The sequence below is a fragment of the Nelumbo lutea genome, chromosome 1 (genome assembly GCF_056320005.1).
Source record: "Nelumbo lutea isolate HS-2025 chromosome 1, American lotus-T2T, whole genome shotgun sequence".
NCBI classification, from domain to species: Eukaryota; Viridiplantae; Streptophyta; class Magnoliopsida; order Proteales; family Nelumbonaceae; genus Nelumbo; species Nelumbo lutea.
In genome coordinates, this window is record NC_142684.1 from 536,692 (window position 1) to 555,224 (window position 18,533).

General features: G+C 41.5%; 1 long non-coding RNA gene across 2 annotated transcripts in view; it reads left to right on the forward strand.

Moving 5' to 3' along the window:
- Nucleotides 1-671: 671 nt before the first annotated feature.
- Nucleotides 672-18,533, forward strand: part of LOC148873134 (uncharacterized) — a 28,027-nt gene continuing 10,165 nt past the window's right edge. The window contains exons 1-2 of one of the 2 annotated variants that reach the window (XR_016105084.1): nucleotides 672-1,125; nucleotides 1,380-1,680. This is a non-coding gene — a long non-coding RNA (uncharacterized LOC148873134). Of the gene's footprint in view, nucleotides 1,126-1,379; nucleotides 1,681-18,533 lie in introns of those variants that run through there. The other variant, XR_016105085.1, reaches the window with a different exon arrangement.

An 18,533-nucleotide genomic window follows, 5' to 3' on the forward strand; every position in this document is an offset into this window, starting at 1 on the left:
GTCAATATTTTTCAATAACATATTTTTTTTTAGTTTTATAACATTTTTTTTCAAATTATTGTAAATTTTATTTGATATTTTTCAATAACATATTTTTTTATTTTCAATTTGTAACTATATTGTATTTTTTATATTTTATTAATTTATTTCATTTTCCAATTTTCATGTTTCATTCATCCAACTAATGTATCATTTGTATCATTCAAATTTAAATGAAATAAAATTCCTATTTTTCTTCCAATTTGTTATTCACTTTGAGTATGTCTCTTTGACTTCTTATTTGGTTAAGTATTTTTTTTTCATTTCTTTATTAGATTTTTTATTTGTTCAAATAGTTCCCAAAGGAAAGTTAAATATTTTAGTTTTACTTAACAAAATAATAAAAAAGTAAAAAAACCAATTTGGCTTGATTCAGCCCACGCCCAAAGGCCCAGCTTGTGGCCCAGCCCAGCATAACTTGCAGCTCGTCCGACCTAGGCCCGCGACAAAGCATGGACCCACATGGGCTTGGGCCATGCTGGGCCAACCACCAAATTATCCATGGAGAGGGCGGCACGGCCCAGGACTTTGTGCGGGCCGGCACAGCACGGCAGGCGGGCCATGCCGCCCGTTTTACACCTCTACCTAAATGCCCGGGAGGTTTTTTTGAAAGCCAGACCGGTGTGGTTGGTGGGTGGGGTTCGATTCCACTTACGAGAGCTCTGTGAACGATACAATGACCTTTTCCTGGTGGTGGCGCCCTCAGTCCTCATTCTCTGACTCACAAAGTTGCTTCTCTAGCGTAGAAAACGCGGGACCCACAACGGTAAATTCGTTTTAGAGCGTCAAGCAGTAGGCTGTAGCTGTCTCATGTCTCCTGTACTCACATGTGACGCACGCATTTCCAAAACTCCTCGCCGGAAAGGGCTGCTCTGCTCGTTAGGAAGAAGAAGAAGCTGAGAAATCAAAAAATTTGAGAGAGGAGAAAGAGAGATGAGAGATCCGATGCTGATAGGCTTCTGCTTCTTTTTCTTCTGCTTTTTCTTTCCCAGTTTGTTCACTCTTGTCTTCGCTGGCGACCCTTTTGCTTACTATGAATGGAAGGTCTCATATATCACTGCTTCTCCTTTAGGAGTTAAGCAACAGGTCCATATCTCTATATTTTCTTGGCTTTTAATTTATTGTGAACCCCATTTGCAATGTCTGTCTCTTTTGTGTCCTACAATGTTTGCTTAAATGTTCACTTTAACAGTTCGAGAGAATCTTTGAAGGTCTGCGATACCTTGAACTGTTCAAAATTAACTGTAGAATTGATTTTGTTTGGTTATATCTGGAATATACATATTTTAGTGTTGATCCATGTCTATTACGGCTAAGAGGATTATGTTCTTGCTGTTTAGTAGCAGGGAGAATGTTCGTTGCTTAGGAAAACTAGAAACCGTGTGAAGTAGGCGAGTGATATAGGGAACGGATTTGAACTTTTGAAGAAATGTGGGGAAGTTGGTTGGTCCCATAGAAAACATGGTTTTGTGGTATTGTTCATAATTCTATTTTCAATTTTACTTTGGGCAAATGCAGCTGAGCAGTTTTGAATTTGTAACTAGAAAGTATAACAGTTATAGATTCCCTTCTGCAATGTCAAATTCAATGTAATTTAGAAACGAATTCAGTGATATAGATTAGAAAGTTTATGCATATATAACTAAATTATGGGTTAATGACTTGCCTCAAGGCTTAAAAAAAAATCTAATCATGGGTAATGATATATTTTTCTATACCAAACTTAACCCAGTGAGTGGCAAAAGCTATGCCTTGGAATGGAAGACTTTTTTTTTTTTTTTTTTTTGAAAAGGTAAGGTATTGCCTTAAAAAAAGAAAAAGACAACAGAAGATACAACTATAGCGGTATAGCCCATATACACTCCCAGAATGACTAAGGCTGCAATTGGCATTCCTTATTTTTAAGGACTTATCTCCTTTTTACTGTTATAATGCCCCCTATATACACTGAGTTTTTAACCACAAAAAGGAGATAGGTCATTAAAATAAGGAATGCCAAATGCAGCCCAATACAAAGTTCATGTTAGCAAGAAATTAACAATGAGACAACGAAACCTTATCAAGAAAACTATTATGATTAAATCCTTTGAATTGCCTGTGTATGTAGAACTGGGGACATGACTTTCCTGTAATTTTCCTTAGCACCTCTTGATCATTGACTGATCTGTTATCAAATATCTGAGCATTTCTTTCCTCCCATACACACCAGAACACAGCCATTGGGATCAGTCTCCACACTATCTTCCTCCTTTTGCTCAACCCCCAAGGTTTCAACCCCTTAAACACCTCACCCGCTCAAAAGTAGTAAGGACTATTCTCCATATCATTGATGTGAAGGGGAAATTGTACGTTCATGGTAACTTACAGATCTTATGAAGATCTATGATCTAGGCTGTCATAGAAACATCATGGTGAGAGTGGTTCTTTGGTTGTTGCAACTTGCAAGTCCAATACAAGCCCTACTTGGTCTCCACCAATGGTTGACTACATCAAGCTGAATTTTGATGGGAGTAGTGTAGGTAGCCTGGGCCCCTTTTGGTATTGGAGGGATGTTTAGAGATAGTGAAGGCAGAATTATTGGACTATTTTCAGGTCCAATTGGAGTAGGCGACTCCTTAAGGGATGAGGTTATGGCTGTCATGGATGGGTTACAAAAAGCAAATGACATGAACACAAGATTATAGAGGGAGATTCAAATCTGGTAGTGGGGTGGTTGCAAAAGGAAGAAAAGGGATTCTGGGCTTTTAATTAGATATTTCTTGCTATCCCCCACTCCTCCCACCTTTAACTCCATCCCTTCCACATCCTCTCCTGAAACTCTCATACATGACTCCACCAAGGAAAAGATGGAGTCTTGAGATGGCCAAATGGCATTGTCCTGAGTGGCAGAATTGCTACACCCCGTAGGGGACCCATTGGAGCATAGATCATGCGTCCCTGTAGACAGACCAGCCTTACCGTTGGGACAATTGTCGTTGAAAGACAAGCTTCTCCCCATCGTTTTCAAAGATCTGCTTTTTTTTTTTCCTTTTTTGAAGAGTAATAATAAAAATATTTGTTAAAATAAAAAAAGGATTACAACAAAAGTTGGCAAGGTGACACCTCAACAAAACCAACAAAGATCTGCTTCTTACCCTCTTCGTCATCTCTCGAGCTCTCCTTGACCCAATACTCTTTTTTTTCTTTAATTTTCAAAACTCTCTTCCTTTTAAAAATAACTCCTCTTCTTTTATCTGGCGATGACTTGGACAATCGGTTCCAAAATCCCTAATTAATCGAGGCTCAAATGTTGAAACCCACTTGAGCCACAATCCACCTTCTGGCCTCAAATAGTGTTTGGGAATGACATGAGCATTTGGGTCATCCACATTTTGAAAAATTAAAGTTTTTGTTTGACTCTGGTTTCATAAGAAACAAAATTCTCTCTTTGCAAACTTTTGATACTTCATGTGTTTCATATTGTTTGAGTAAGAGCCATACTTTGCCTTTTTCTCATAAATCTGATCATGCTACTTCTCCATTTGAAATTATACATACTGATGTTTGAGAGTCCTGAGTAGGCTCCAGTCATATGATTGGTAGCTCCGGAATAAATAATCCAAATAGGAGATGGGTTTCAGTGTTGTTCTAGACTCTACTGTTCATATTATTGACAGGATCTCCAAAGCTTGGGGAAGGTGATACCTTGAGTTTTAGAAGTTCGCATAAGGGCAGGAGTTGCCAGTCATTGTTGCAAGGAGTTCTTTTTGTTGAAAAGTAAATTCTTGGAAGGAGATGAGGTTGGAGGGGAAGTTGTGGGCTGCTTTTGAGCTCTGAGGAGATAGTTAAGGAGTGCAAAAACTTGAGTGTAGAGTTGTTGTAGGGCAGTAATGTCTTTATTTATATTGCTGTTAGTGTCAGTAAGTTAAGTCAGTTATTTCTGTTATTATTTTCAGTTGCTGACATGTTATGTTAGTAGGGGCAATATTGTAAGTGTGTTTTTTTTTTGAGTTATTATATATATAACTGAGTGGGGCAACAAGCCTATTCACTCTCTTCTCTGAAATCTTTCTCTTCGTCATCTCTCTTCCTCTCTCTTTCTCTCCCTATTCCATTCTCTGTTTTGAATTCTCATCTAGAGTAGTGCTGATCTCAGCCTCTACTAGACAAGTTGGTATCAGAGCCAACCTAGGATTTCTCATGAGAGTCTAATCAGGTCGATTGCATGAGAACTTCCTAGGGTTGGAAGTTTTAGCAAGATTTGGCAATCGACTGGTTCTTGGAGATCATTGGTAGAGTGATAAGGGAAAAGGAAAGAAACTCGAGATTAGGGTTTAGACTGAGGATTGGAAGTGGCGGCCAGTGTTTTTTGGGTAAGATTCAAGTTTTCTTGAGATCGACTCCAATCAAGAATTGATCAGAGTGATAAGGGAAAAGCGGTTGCTCTTTTCTGATTTTTCCTGAATTTATTTTAGGGTTTTCTTTAGTTCTTCTTTTAAATCCCTATTAGTCTGAAACTATTAAGGGTCCACGAGTAGGATCTCGTCACAGGTCAGTCAACGGGGAAAACCTCTTGTTTCCCCTTGTTCCTATCTTTTCTTGAGGAACCTGTCTTGGCGCCTTAATGGTGATTATTAAAGAGATCACCCCCTCTCCTCTGCTATTTCTTGACTAGAAATTTCGATGCCTTTATTGAATCATTAGCTCCTTTAAATAGGAGATTACAAGAAGATAAGAGTCCTACTTTTAGGAAGACTCCTTGCTAACCTATACTACTGAATTTAGTTAAGATAGAAACAGATAAGATAAGAACACTAAACATATAAGATAGAACTGTATCTAGCTAGATAAGATGAGAACACTGAATCTTGCACCCTTTACTACTGCTGTCGGCGGCGATATTGCTTCCCAATAAAAGCGGTGATAAGGCTGAAGCTTCAACCAAACAAACTGCCTATGTTCAAATGACAATTCCCGATGATGCTGGTCATAGGCATGCTTCATGCGTAGTTGTGCCTGTTGTAAGCGAAGAGAAACTTCAACCAGAAGAGCATCTCGCTCTTGTAGGGAATGATCAATCACCTCCAAACGAGTAGAACCAGGTTCATAGGACAACAAACGAGGAGGTTCATGGCCATAGACGACCTGGAAGGGTGTCATTCCTAGGGAAGAATGATAGGCAGTGTCATAACAATACTCGGCCCAATGAAGCCAATCAACCCACCGTCGCGGTTGATCCCCAACAAAACAACGGAGATACATTTCGATCGTTCGGTTCACCACCTCAGTTTGACCATCTGATTGAGGATGATAAGCGGAAGAAAAAGCTAAGGTGGTACCATGTAACTGAAACAATTTCCTCCAGAAGGTACTAGTAAAACCGGGTCCCTGTCGCTGATAATAGATTCCGGTAACCCGTGTAAACGGAAAATGTGAGTGAAAAAGACGTGGGCGATAGAAGTAGCATTGTACGGATGTGACAGAGGGATGAATTGGACATACTTAGAGAAGCGATCCGCCACCACGTAAAGAACCGATTTTCCCCCAACCTTGGGTAGTCCCTCTATGAAATCCATGAAGATATCAGCCCATATCTGTGCTTGGATCGAAAGGGGCTGAAGAAGGTCGGCTGGATGCAGATTTTCCCATTTGTGTTTTTGACAAGTAGAGCAGTTTTGGATAAAGTCCCTAATAGAAGCCTTCATACCTTGCCAATGGAAATCAGCTTGGACGCGATACAGTGTCTTCTGAATGCCTTCATGGGTGGAGTTATGAATACTGGAGATGATGGAAGGAATTAAAGAGGAATCGGCTGGAAGATGTATCCGACCTTTATACAGCACAAGCCCGTCTTGAAGGGACCAATTGGAGTTGACAGTTCCAGACTGAATTTTCTGAACAAGGGTCGCCCACTCTGTCGATTTTGGCATCGCCTTCTTGATGTCGTTTAATAAGGTGACTCGGGGACGTGAAATCCCACAAAGAAGCATAGTGTCCTCATCACGCCTAGACAATGCATCCGCGACGCGATTTAAAGATCCCGCCTTGTAATCTACCCGGGAATCAAATCCAAGTAGCTTGCTAACCCAATGTTGTTGGGGAGAAGTGGTAAGTCGCTGTTCCAACAAGTACTTGAGGCTATAGTGATCAGTTTTGATGACAAATGACCTTCCCCACAAGTATGGTCTCCAGTGTTGGACTACTCTAGCTTACCCAATCAATTCGCGTTCATAGGATGGAAATTTTAAATGACGATCAGCAAGTTTATGGCTGAAGAAGGCAATCGGGTGCCCTTGTTGCTGTAATATGACACCAATCCCTATTCCGGATGCATCGCACTCAACTGTAAACTCGAGATCAAAGTTCGGTAATTACAGAACTGGAGTGGTGGAGAGGGCATCCCTTAAATTTGCAAAAGCCTGCGGCTGCGTTGTCCCAATGAAAGGCATTCTTCTTTAGTAGGTTAGTTAATGGGGCTACCAACAAGCCATAATTCTGTACAAATTTGCAGTAATATCCTGTCAAACTGAGGAACCCGTGGAGGGCCTTGGCGGATTTGGGCTTGGGCCATTCCTTGATTGCTTGAATTTTGGAACTGTCCACGGTTACACCTTGCTCGTTAATGACATGACCCAAGTAAAGAACATGGCGCTTCCAAAAGGAGCACTTGGATCGTTTAAGGAAGAGCTTGTGTTGGCGTAGGAGCTCAAAAACAATCCTTAGATGATGCACATGTTCTATCCATGTTTTACTGTAGACCAAAGTGTCGTCAAAGAACACCAAAACAAATTTGCGAAGGTGGGACTAAAATACCTCATTCATTAAGGACTGGAATGTGGATGGGGCGTTTGTGAGATCGAACGGCATAACTAAAAACTCAAAGTGGCCATGATGAGTTCTGAAGGTAGTCTTCTCAACGTCTTCGGAAGCCATTCGGACCTGAAAGTACCCCGACCTTAGGTCTAGTTTTGAAAAATACTAGGTACCATGAAGTTTGTTTGCTGAAATGGGGTTGTCAAATGAGAGAAGAAGAGGAAGAAGAAGAAGAAGAAAAAATGAGATGGGCGGCAGAATAATGCTCAGCCAACTCTAATCTATTATATATAAGGACATTACATAATGTTACATAAATAGACAAGAATGCCCCTGATTAGTGATGGGACACCTAGTCAACATAAACACTAAATAAGATTAGGCCCAGTAACTAAGGCCCAATAACTAATGACTTAAGATCCACCAAAGATAAACATACAAATTAAGACAGCCGAACCAACACTCCCCCTCAAGCTAAGCATGGATGTCAATCATGTTTAGCTTGCCAAGTAGGTCCACGAATTTCACTGTAGCTAGCCCTTTAGTCAGAACATCTGCAATCTGCATCTCAGAGGGAGTATAAGGAATGCAGAGTTCTCCTGAGACAATTCTTTCTCTAACAAAGTGACGGTCTATCTCAATATGTTTCGTTCTATCATGTTGCACTGGGTTATTTGCAATGTTGATGGCAGCCTTGTTGTCACAGTACAGCCTGAGAGGACACTCAATTTTTATTCCATGTTCACCAAGCAGGATCTTAAGCCATAAGAGTTCAGCAACACCGTGAGCCATAGCTCGGTACTCGGCCTCTGCACTAGATCTAGCAACCACATTCTGTTTTTTACTCCTCCATGTAACTAAATTTCCTCCAACAAAGGTACAATACCCAGAAGTAGACTTCCTGTCCCCAACAGAGCCAGCCCAATCTGCATCAGTATATCCTTCAACTTCAATTTTATTGTTTTTCCTGAACTTTCATGTGAGGGATTTTAGGAGTGTGCATGAACTAACTGACAACATGTACAACATAAGCAATGTCAGGGCGAGTGAGGGACAAGTAAATCAACTTCCCCACCAGCTTTTCGTACCTTTCCTTATCAAGTTAGTCCTCTCCTATTGACACCCGTAGACCATGATTCTGTTCTATTGGAGTATCAGCTGGCCTACACCCCATCATGCCTATCTCTTGAAGAAGATTAATGATGTATTTCTGCTGACATATATAGATGCTCTCTTTGGATCTTGCAACTTCAATCCCAAGAAAGTATCTCAGTTGGCCCAGATCTTTGATATCAAATTTAGCAACCAAAACCTCCTTTAGTCTTTTAATCTTTTCCTGATCATCCCCTGTAATTACCATATCATCCACATAGACAACAAGTGCCGTAAGTTTGCCATTTTTCTTCCTTATGAATAGGGTATGATCTGCCCCACTTTGAGTGTAACCCCCTTTCTTCATGACCCCACATAGCTTCTCAAACCAAGCTCAAGGGGACTGCTTAAAGCCGCATAGGGCTTTTCTCAGTCTACATACCTTCTTGCCAAAACCATAACCTGGTGGAGGATCCATGAACACCTCTTCATGCAGGTCGCCATTCAAGAAAGCATTCTTCACGTCCAACTGATGTAGTTCCCATGAGAAATTTGCAGCTAATGATAATAGAACTCGGGTTGTGTTGAGTTTTGCCACCAGAGCAAAGGTTTCTTTGTAGTCAATCCCTTCTTTTTGAGTAAACCCTTTTGCTACCAGTCTAGCCTTGTACCTCTCAATGGACCCGTCCTCCCTATGCTTCACAGTGAACACCCACTTGCATCCAACAGTGCCTTTCCCTTCTGGTAGATCCACTAATTCCCAAGTCCTTGCTTTCACTAAGGCTTTCATTTTTTCGTCCATAGCCTCTTTCCATTTTGGGTCAGATACTGCCTTAGAATACCTGGTAGGAACATGCACAGAAGATAGAGCAGACACAAAAGAACAATAACGAGGAGACAAATGTGAGTAAGACACAAAATCAGCAATGGGGTATCTGATAGTACAAGAACGAGTAGACTTACGAAGGGCAATAGGAAGATCCAAGTTAGAGGAACTGATAGGATTACCTTGAGTTTTTGAGACAGGTTGATCCGAGTCCAATTGGTTGTTGTCATGAGTTAGAGGACCCTTCTTCCTTTTGTTGTAGGTGATTCTGATATCTCTTTGCAGCCTGCTGGAGTCTTCAGTAATATTTGCGACATCACTAGTAGTAGCTGGTACAATGGGAGCCTCACTAGATTCACCCGGGATACCACAACTAGGTGGATCAGGAGGAGAAGATGGAAGGCCTGAGGTCGAGAGAGGTACAAAGAATGGGGGAACAAAAGAATCCTCTTCCATCCCACTAGTCTCCCCCTGAAGAGGATTCTGGGAAGAGTGAAAATAGGATTGAGACTCAAAGAGTACCACATCCTTTGTGACATATTTTTTCTTGGTGATTGGATCATAACACTTGTATCCCTTCTGAGTAGGGGAGTACCCCAAAAAGATTCCCTTTGTAGCCCTAGGATCCAATTTGGTATTCTTCGGATCCTTGACATGTATAAAGCATACACAACCAAAGACTCTCGGTGGAAGAGAAAAGTTAGGAAGATGAGGGCAAAGAACAGAGAAAGGAGTTTTCATCCCCAATACCTTGGATGACATTCGATTTATCAGATATGATGCAGTAAGGATTGCTTGAGACCAATAGCTTTTTGGAACTTTGTGCTGAAATAGTAAGACTCGAGCAGTCTCCAATAGACTGATGAATCATGCCACAGATGTAACCTATCTATTGACTCCACATTGGACTGACTACAAGTAGCAGATGTTTGCAAGGCCGAACTGATGTCTGCATCAAGGTAGTAGAGACCTCCACACTCATGACCGCTCCCAATCGTTCTCTTCGTCAATCTGTCTTGAAAGACACAATGAATAGGAAAAAAGGTTATGCTACAATTCAAAATTTTGGTAAGCTTTGAAACAGATAAGAGATTTGAAGAAAGATTGGGAACATGCAAGACAAATTTTAGTGAGAGGTCATTGCTTAGGTCAACCACTCCTTTCCCAGAGATGGTAGAGAGAGAACCATCAGTAGCCCTCATTTTATCTTGGCCAGACATTAAATGATAGGAAGAAAATAGAGAAGACATGTGTGTCATGTGGTCAGTTGCACCAGAATCAATAATCCAAGAGGCAGGATCAATAGTACTAGTTGCACTAAAGGCAGAGACAATACCTGATCTGGCAAGGGAGGAGGATGGAAGAGAATTGATCCTTAGACGGGCTAGGGCCCGGCTAAGTACCTCTACCTCATCGGCAGTAAAACCCAAGGACTCGGTTCGAGGGGAATTAGTAGTCTGTCCCATGGAAGAGGAAGTAACTGTAGATGAGTGTTTTGAACCATCATCACTTTGACCCGTAGCCAAATTCATACTTGCAGATTGACCCTTCAGATGCTTCTTATCTTTCCTCAATGCAGCTGGCTTCAGATGCGGATGGAGAACCCAACAGGTCTCTTTCACATGCATTTCCCCTCCACAGTGGGTGCACTTCAGATGTCTCTTGTCAGAGTACCTATTTCCCCTTTGATTTGTAGAGATTAGGGCCAAATGCTCCACAGACTGTTCAGCTAGTTTTGTTTGAGTATCAACCTGCATCTCTTTTCTTCTCACCTCTTCATTCCTCACAAGGTAGTAAACATGATGTAAGTCTGGCATTTCATCCCTTCCCAGAATTTGGGACCTTATGCTCTCATATATAGGATCTAAGCCAACCAGAAACTTAAATGCTCTACTCTCTTCAATTTGTTTGTCATGCTTTTCTTTGTCTCCGACACTCTCCCAATCAATAATAAGGTGGTGATCTAACTCTTCCCATAGTCCTTCTAGTGTAGCAAAATATGTTGCAACACTCATATCTCCTTTTCTCAAGGCAACAATGTCTTGATTTAGTCTGTAAATTCTGGCATTATTCTTTTTCTGCCCATAGGTTTTAGAAACTTTTTCCCATATCTTGGCAGTCGTGGAGAAATGTTGAACAGTCCTAGCTACTCTTGGAGTCATTGAGGCAAGTAGCTAGGACATAACTATAGCACTCTTTGCGCCAAGCTGCATATTCAGCACTCCCCACTTCTGGTTCCTTCTTCTGCCCGTCCAAGTAACCAGTGAGTTCACGGGATGTGATGAAAAGCATGGCTGAGACAGACCATTCTCTGAAGTTGTACTCATCTAACAACACCCTTGTGATCTGTAGGCTGTGCAGATTTGGATTCTCCAAATTAGGAGACCTCTCACAAGCCCTAACACCTCTAGAAGACACTTCCCTGGATATGGAAGACATCTTAACTTACTCGTAAATGTCAAGACTGTAAACTCAATATATAGAGAACTGTTTCACACTTACGGAACTTGCTGCACTGTAAACTCAGTCCTGAGAACCTGACACAGAGCTGAAACACCGAGTACTACACTGCACACTGTGCCCTAATTACTGTTGTCACAGATTATACTCTGTTGTGCTACCTTCTGCTGTGTTCTAATTACTGCTGTCGCAGCCTACAACTTGCTGTGTTGGCTTCTACTGTGTGCTAAGCACTGCTATCGCAGGTTATAACCTCACCCACGAACAGTTCTAGGACTGTTGAGATTAGTCCTTCTGCCTAGATCTGTTCTACATAGATCTATCTTAGCCGAATGGCTACAGTTTGCTGTACTACGTCTATTAGGGCATCAGCCTCTGGGTCTAACTCCCCTTGGGCCCTACAACCAAGGGAAACCCTAGATGTAGGTCTAGATGTGTTCTACGACCAACCCTAGGGTTTCTTTGCAGCAACCAAAAAGAAAGATGGGAGAGTTACCTGTGAGTAGAAGAAGAGGCGGCTGCTGTAACCAGTCGAAAGATCAGTGCTCTGATACCATGTTTGCTGAAATGGGGCTGTCGAATGAGAGAAGAAGAGGAAGAAGAAGAAGAAGAAAAAATGAGATGGGCGACAGAATAATGCTCAACCAACCCTAATCTGTTATATATAAGGACATTACATAATGTTACATAAATAGACAAGAATGCCCCTGATTAGTGATGGGACACCTAGTCAAAATAAACACTAAATAAGATTAGGCCCAATAACTAAGGCCCAATAACTAATGACTTAAGACCCACCAAAGATAAACATACAAATTAAGACAGCCGAACCAACAAAGTTCATCCAATAACTCATCCACAATGGGAATAGGGAATTTGTCCTTGACAGTCCGATTATTGAACTCTCTGTAATCAACCCAAAATCTCCAAGTACCATCCCGCTTTGCCACCGACAGAACTGGTGAGGAGAAGGGAGAACGGCTAAGGCGGATGATCCCCTGCTTCATCATTTCAGCACATTGTTTCTCTATCTCGTCTTTCTACAGATGTGGGTAGCGATAAGGCCGGATGACGACTGGTTCTGAACCCATCACCAAAGGGATCCGGTGATCGCAAGCTTCGGGAAGGAGGAAGTCCCTTGGGTTCTTGGAACACGTCTGAAAAATTGGCGAGGAGTCTTTCCATGGTCGCTGCATGCGTCATTTCACCTTGGAGCACATGGACCTGTGGGTTTTTAGCCTTTACCACATTACCATGCCAAGTGACTTGCTTTCCGTTCAAGCGGAATGTCATCGTTAGGGCGCTGAAATTGCATAGGATTGGGCCTAGGGTGATCAACCATTTTACCCCAAGGACTATATCAAATCCATCCAAGGATAGCACAAACAAATCAACAAAGAAGGATTCAAAATTGACCTGTATTTGGACGTCCTTACAGATGCCCGGGCTGTGTACTCTTTCACCGTTTGCTACGGCTACCTGCAGTCTTGGTTTGATTTCCATTGGCAGCCCCAACTGAAGGGCAGCTTGCTCACTTCCAAAATTGTGTGTGCTTCCTGAATCAACGAGGATCAGTACTGGTTTTCCCGCTACCCGCGCTTGCAACTGCATAGTTTGAGAGGTTTTTATTCCTTTGACTGTGTTTCAAGACACCTATACTGAATTCGAGCTTGAGGACAAGCTCTTAGTCCAAGAGGGGAGTAATGTTGTGGATGCAGCCGCAGACAGCAGCAGTACAACAGCAGTAAGGGGCGTTAGATTCTGTTTCTTAATTAGGCAGTAGCAATATTATTACCTAGGTCTTTTAGAAAGTTTCTTAATGTTTCTTTTAGAAATTATCCTAATCTTTTTAGAAAGTCTCTTTTTAGAAAGTCCCTTAAGTTTCCTAATGTTCTTAGAAAGCCTCTTAATGTTTTTAGAAAGTCTCTTTTTAGAAAGTCCCTTAAGTTTACCCAACTGGGCAGCAGTCTGGAAGGCTAAATGAATACATAACCTTAAATGGGCCTTAAGCCCATTTCGAACTGGGCTAATTTGATTAGTCACTTAAGGGGTGAATTCTGAGATGGATCAACTGATAGGATTGGGCCCACACGCTCTCCACTTAGAGAGTCCAAGATCTAAATAAGATTTAGATATGGAAACCTCCTAATTAGGTTAGGAGATGGCTGATCTAATCTATAGATAAGATAAAGATTATCCCTTATCACTTAAAAGGACTTCTAATCCAAATATGATTTGGGTTAGCAACTCTTAATGGGATTAGGAGCTGATCCCTTTACGTCTATAAAAGGTAGAGGGGGCGGTAGCCTTTAGAAATCACAAGCAAGCAATACATAGTCTTGTTTTCAGAGCTGAAATCACAGAAGAGAGAATCTGCACCCTGCAAATACTCTCTTGCCGCCTCCTTCCTGCAGCCGCCGCCTACAGTAGTTCGATCTCCAGTTCTTGGGAGATATCAAGATTGGATCTTGATACCAATTTTTTGGAGAAAAGATTGGTGGGAGTTGTGTTCACAAGCCATCCAGGTGAATCTTGAGAAGGATCAAGTTCTTTCGGTAGAACACTGCTGATTCTGCTCCACCCTGCACTGCGCCATCTTGAATGGGAGCAGATTTTGGATCCTTCCTTGGGCGTGAACACCTCCATTGGGAGATACTACTTATTTGTATCAAGTATTATCTCTCCCTACTCCTTTTGGTTCAGATCTGGTTCAATTTATGGTTCAAGAATGATCATTGAAAATATGATTTTCTAAATGGAGAATTCGATTTCCAGTTGAAGGGAGAGAAAAATTTTTGAAATTCGCCACCTTATTCCGCAATCTTTGGGCATCCATATGATGGATTTCCTATCCCTTCTGTGGTATCAGAGCCATGGTTCAAATCTTGAACTATTCTGTTTCAGATCTCAACCTGCGCAATAAGGAGAAGGCGTTCTACCCAATTTGCGCAGATATGGGTTTTGTGAAATTTGCAGTTTCTTGAATTTATTTATTACATTTGGTCTGTAAATAATTTTTTTTTATTATTTTTAGACTCAATGTATAGGCATTAGATCTGATGTAATTATTAATAGAAATAGGATTTCTATTTATTTTTATTTTTGGATAGAAGATGGCGGCGCGAAGAATGAGATTTCGTAGATGGGACATTCGCTATCTGCGATTTGCAATTTAAGAAACTGCAATCTATGATCTAATCTCTGTTTTGTAGGATGGAGTGTGCGAACAACCCTGATTAACTGATTCTTGATTTTCTTTTATCAGTTATTTAATTTCAGATTATTTTCTTGAATTAAGAATTTAATTAAAGATCAAACCCTAGACCCATTCGAACCAAGATTGGTTCAAAACTGTTTGGACCAAATCTAGGGTTTAATCAAGGCTGAAAGTTAGCCCTAATTTTCCCACTAATGGGTCTGAGGATTGATATTTAATTAAATGGTTAATTCGGCCCAACCTGTAAAGGCCCAATTTTAAATAGTTAAAACTGCTAAAAGCCCACTTCAAAGGATAAAGCTATATGGGCTGAACTGGGTAACCCTAATTCAGCCCATATACCTAGATAATATTAATGGTTAATATTATGGATTTTCAACGGGCTTCCAATGGGCCTTATAGATAATTAATTGATTGGATCAATTTATCCCTTCATAAGATGTTTGGATGTGTGATGTGCTGCGTGCATGGGCCATAAGTGCTTGGTCCATGCTCATTCGACAGTGGCTCTTGCGCACACCATGGCTGAATGCCCATTGGATGACATCCCTCTGTGGTGGGCCCCACACCTCATCAAGAGGTTACGTGCGGAACCCTAGCCGATTTAAGGCCCACCAAAATCTGACTTTATGAAAGTCAGTGGGAGCCACTTTGGTTTGACCTAAATCAAATTAGGGCGTAATTAACTGTTCCCTCCAATTAATATGAGTGCAAGTGATAGGGAGATTCATATGATGAACTCTCTAAAGGCCTTCCATCATTAGCATGAGGATGGGTCCTTCAGTAATGAGGAAACACACCAAAAAATGGGCTATCCATTTGCTGTTGGGCTTGTCTAAGTGTTTCATAAGATGATAGGGGCGTCATAGACCGGTGTGGGAGGGGCTTCACTAGAAAATGGGAAGTCTCTCACGGTACCTTGGCGTTCACGAATATGATGGGTAAGCATTCATTGAACAGAAATGTTTATCTGAAAATGACTCTGAACCTTGTCTGACAGAGGCCAAAGGGAAAACTCATATGATGAGTGGATATGATTCTTCACAAAAAGGTGGTGGGGTTATGCAGCTGAAACAGTTGGCTCCATGCATCCTATGTGATTTCCCACATTTTCAGAGACAACCCATAGTCTCCGTCATTGAGAAATGAGGGAAATCTCGGGTTGAATAAATGGAAATGGATCGTAGATTAAAATCTATATCTATGAAATGAACATGAATCAAATTAGGTTGTGGACTGATGTTTGCTCTTTTATCAGAAAATGGCAAATGGATCTTTTGCAAAGCTTCTTGATGACAACAAGCTTAAGGGCCCAAACTATGCCGACTGGTAAAGGAACCTTATGCTGGTCCTAGTTTCTGAAAAGCTGGACAAAGTGGCAAAGAATCCTGTCCTGGAGCGCCCGGGTGACAGGGCTTCTGAGGCCCGAAGGAGAGATTATCAGGAATGGGAGGAGAAAAACTCCCTTGCCCGGTGTTACATCATTGCCTCTTTGGACAACCCAATACAGATGCAGTTTGATCAGATTGAACTTGCCAAGGACATATTCGATAGTCTCAGGATGATGTATGAAGAGAAGAATCGTTCAACGAACTGGAGGTTCTTGCAACCTAGATAGATGCTATCCTTAATTCTTTGCCTCATTCCTTTAATCTGTTCATCATGAATTATAACATGAACAAGCTGAATGTCAGCTTACAAGAGCTCAGCAATATGTTGCAAAGAGTCGAATAACTGATTAGAAAAGATGAGCCTGTAGCTATGCTTGTTGAAGCTAGCAAGACATGCATGAGAAAGAGGAAGGCAAAGAAGCCTCGGAAGAAAGCCACTAAGGGTAAGAAGCAGAAGAAAGACAAAGCCCCGGATACCTGTCACTTCTGCAAGAAGACCGGCCACTGGAAAAGGAACTGTCCTGCCTACCTGGATTCTAAGAAAGGTAATTTCGAATCTTGTGTTATAGAAACCAATTTATTGGTAGTTTCTGCGTCCTAGTGTAATTACTCCGGGGCTTCAATTCATGCGTGTAACTCATTGCAGGGGTTCAAGGTAAGCAGAAGGCTGAGTGAAGGAGAAGTTACATTCTACTTGGGGACTTCTGCAACTGTTGTAGCTGCGACAATAGGAAGCGTTGAGTTAATTTTTAGAGAAGGAATAATTGTATTCAAAGATTGTCTTTATGTACAAAATTTAAGGAGAAATTTGATTTCTGTTTCAAAACTGTGTGCAGATGGTTATTCTGTCTTCTTTAGTAATACGATTACTATTAAAAGAAATAACAGATTCATCACATACGGGGAACTAGAGAATGGTCTCTATGTTCTACATCTTTCTCTAGAAACTAATATAACCGAAACTACGTCGGTTGAAATCTCCAAGAAGAGAGCCCGTGATACAGTTAATCCCACGTGTCTGTGGCATTACCGACTTGGCCACATCGGTGTTGACCGAATCACAAGGTTGGTAAAGGATGGTCCTTTGGATTTTTTAACTGTAGAAGATCTTCTCTCCTGTGAGCCTTGCCTACAAGGCAAGATGACAAAACGACCATTTAACGGTAAGCCTAAAAGATGTACAGACACATTTGACCTAATACATACTGATGTATGTGGTCCCCTGAGTGTTAAGACACGAAATCAACACATGTATTTCATCACCTTCACAGATGATTTATCACGATATGGTTACGTGTACCTAATGAGACACAAGTCTAAATCCTTTGAAAAGTTCAAAGAGTTTAGACAAGAGGTCGAGAAACAGTTGCGGAGAGAAATTAAAGCCCTTCGATCTGGTCGAGGTGGCAAATATCTCTCTGACGAATTCAGTGACTGCTTAAAGGACAATGGGATAGTATCACAATTAGCTCATGCTGCTACACCACAACTTAACGGTGTTTCAGAGAGGAGGAATATGACCTTATTGGATATGGTCCAGTCACTTCTCATACACTCAGAGTTACCCACATCCTTTTGGGGTTACGCATTAGAGACTGTGATTTACGTGCTGAATCGGGTTCCAACCAAATCGGTTCCAAACACTCCATATGAACTTTGGACCGGAAAGAAACCAAGTGTCAGACATTTGAAGATTTGGGGTTGCCCAGCACACGTTAAAAGAACGAGTACAAACAAGTTGGAATCTAAGACCAGTCGTTGCCTATTTGTAGGCTACCCAAAAGGCTCTGTAGGTTACCTATTTATGACCCAAATGAGCAGAAAGTGTTTTGCAGTCGAAATGCCCAATTCATGGAGATCGATTACATCCTGGACACCCATTGTCAGGAAATTGTTTTTGATGAGGAGAACTCAGGAGCAGTGGGAGATGTCCCACAAGTTCCAGGTAGTGACCAACCTAGAAGATCCACTCGGGTATCTAGGCCACCAGTCCATTATGGTTATGACTAGGATAGTTACCTGGTGGAAACCTTAACTAGTGAGGAGGATCCCGTGACTTACGTAGAAGCTATGTTGGACATAGATTCCCAGAAGTGGGTGGAGGCCATGAGAGCAGAGATGGACTCAATGGAGACCAATGGAGTATAGACTCTAGTAGATCCGCATTCCGGGGTAAAAGCAATCGGTTGCAAATGGATTTAAATGAGGAAGAAGGGCCCTGATGGTAGGGTTGAGACCTTCAAAGCTCGTCTGGTGGCGAAATGGTACACTCAGAAAGAGGGCATCGATTATGAGGAAACGTTTTCGCCTGTGGCCATGCTTAAATCCATTAGGATCCTGCTAGCTGTAGCAGCATACCATGATTATGAGATTTGGCAAATGGATGTCAAAACTGCATTCCTGAATGGAGATCTTACTGAAGATATCTATATGCAGCAGCCGCAAGGCTTCATTGCTGCAGGTCAGGAAAGCATGGTATGTAAACTCAATAGATTCATTTATGGACTTAAGCAAGTTTCTAGAAGTTGGAATATCCATTTTGACTCTGCTGTCAAATCGTTTGACTTCGAGCAGAATCCGGATGAACCCTGTGTTTACAGGAAGTACAGTGGAGATAAGGTTACCTTCTTGGTTTTGTATGTAGACGACATTCTACTCATTGGGAATGATGTAGGAATGTTAATTACGGTGAAAGTAGGCTTTCACAGCAATTCTC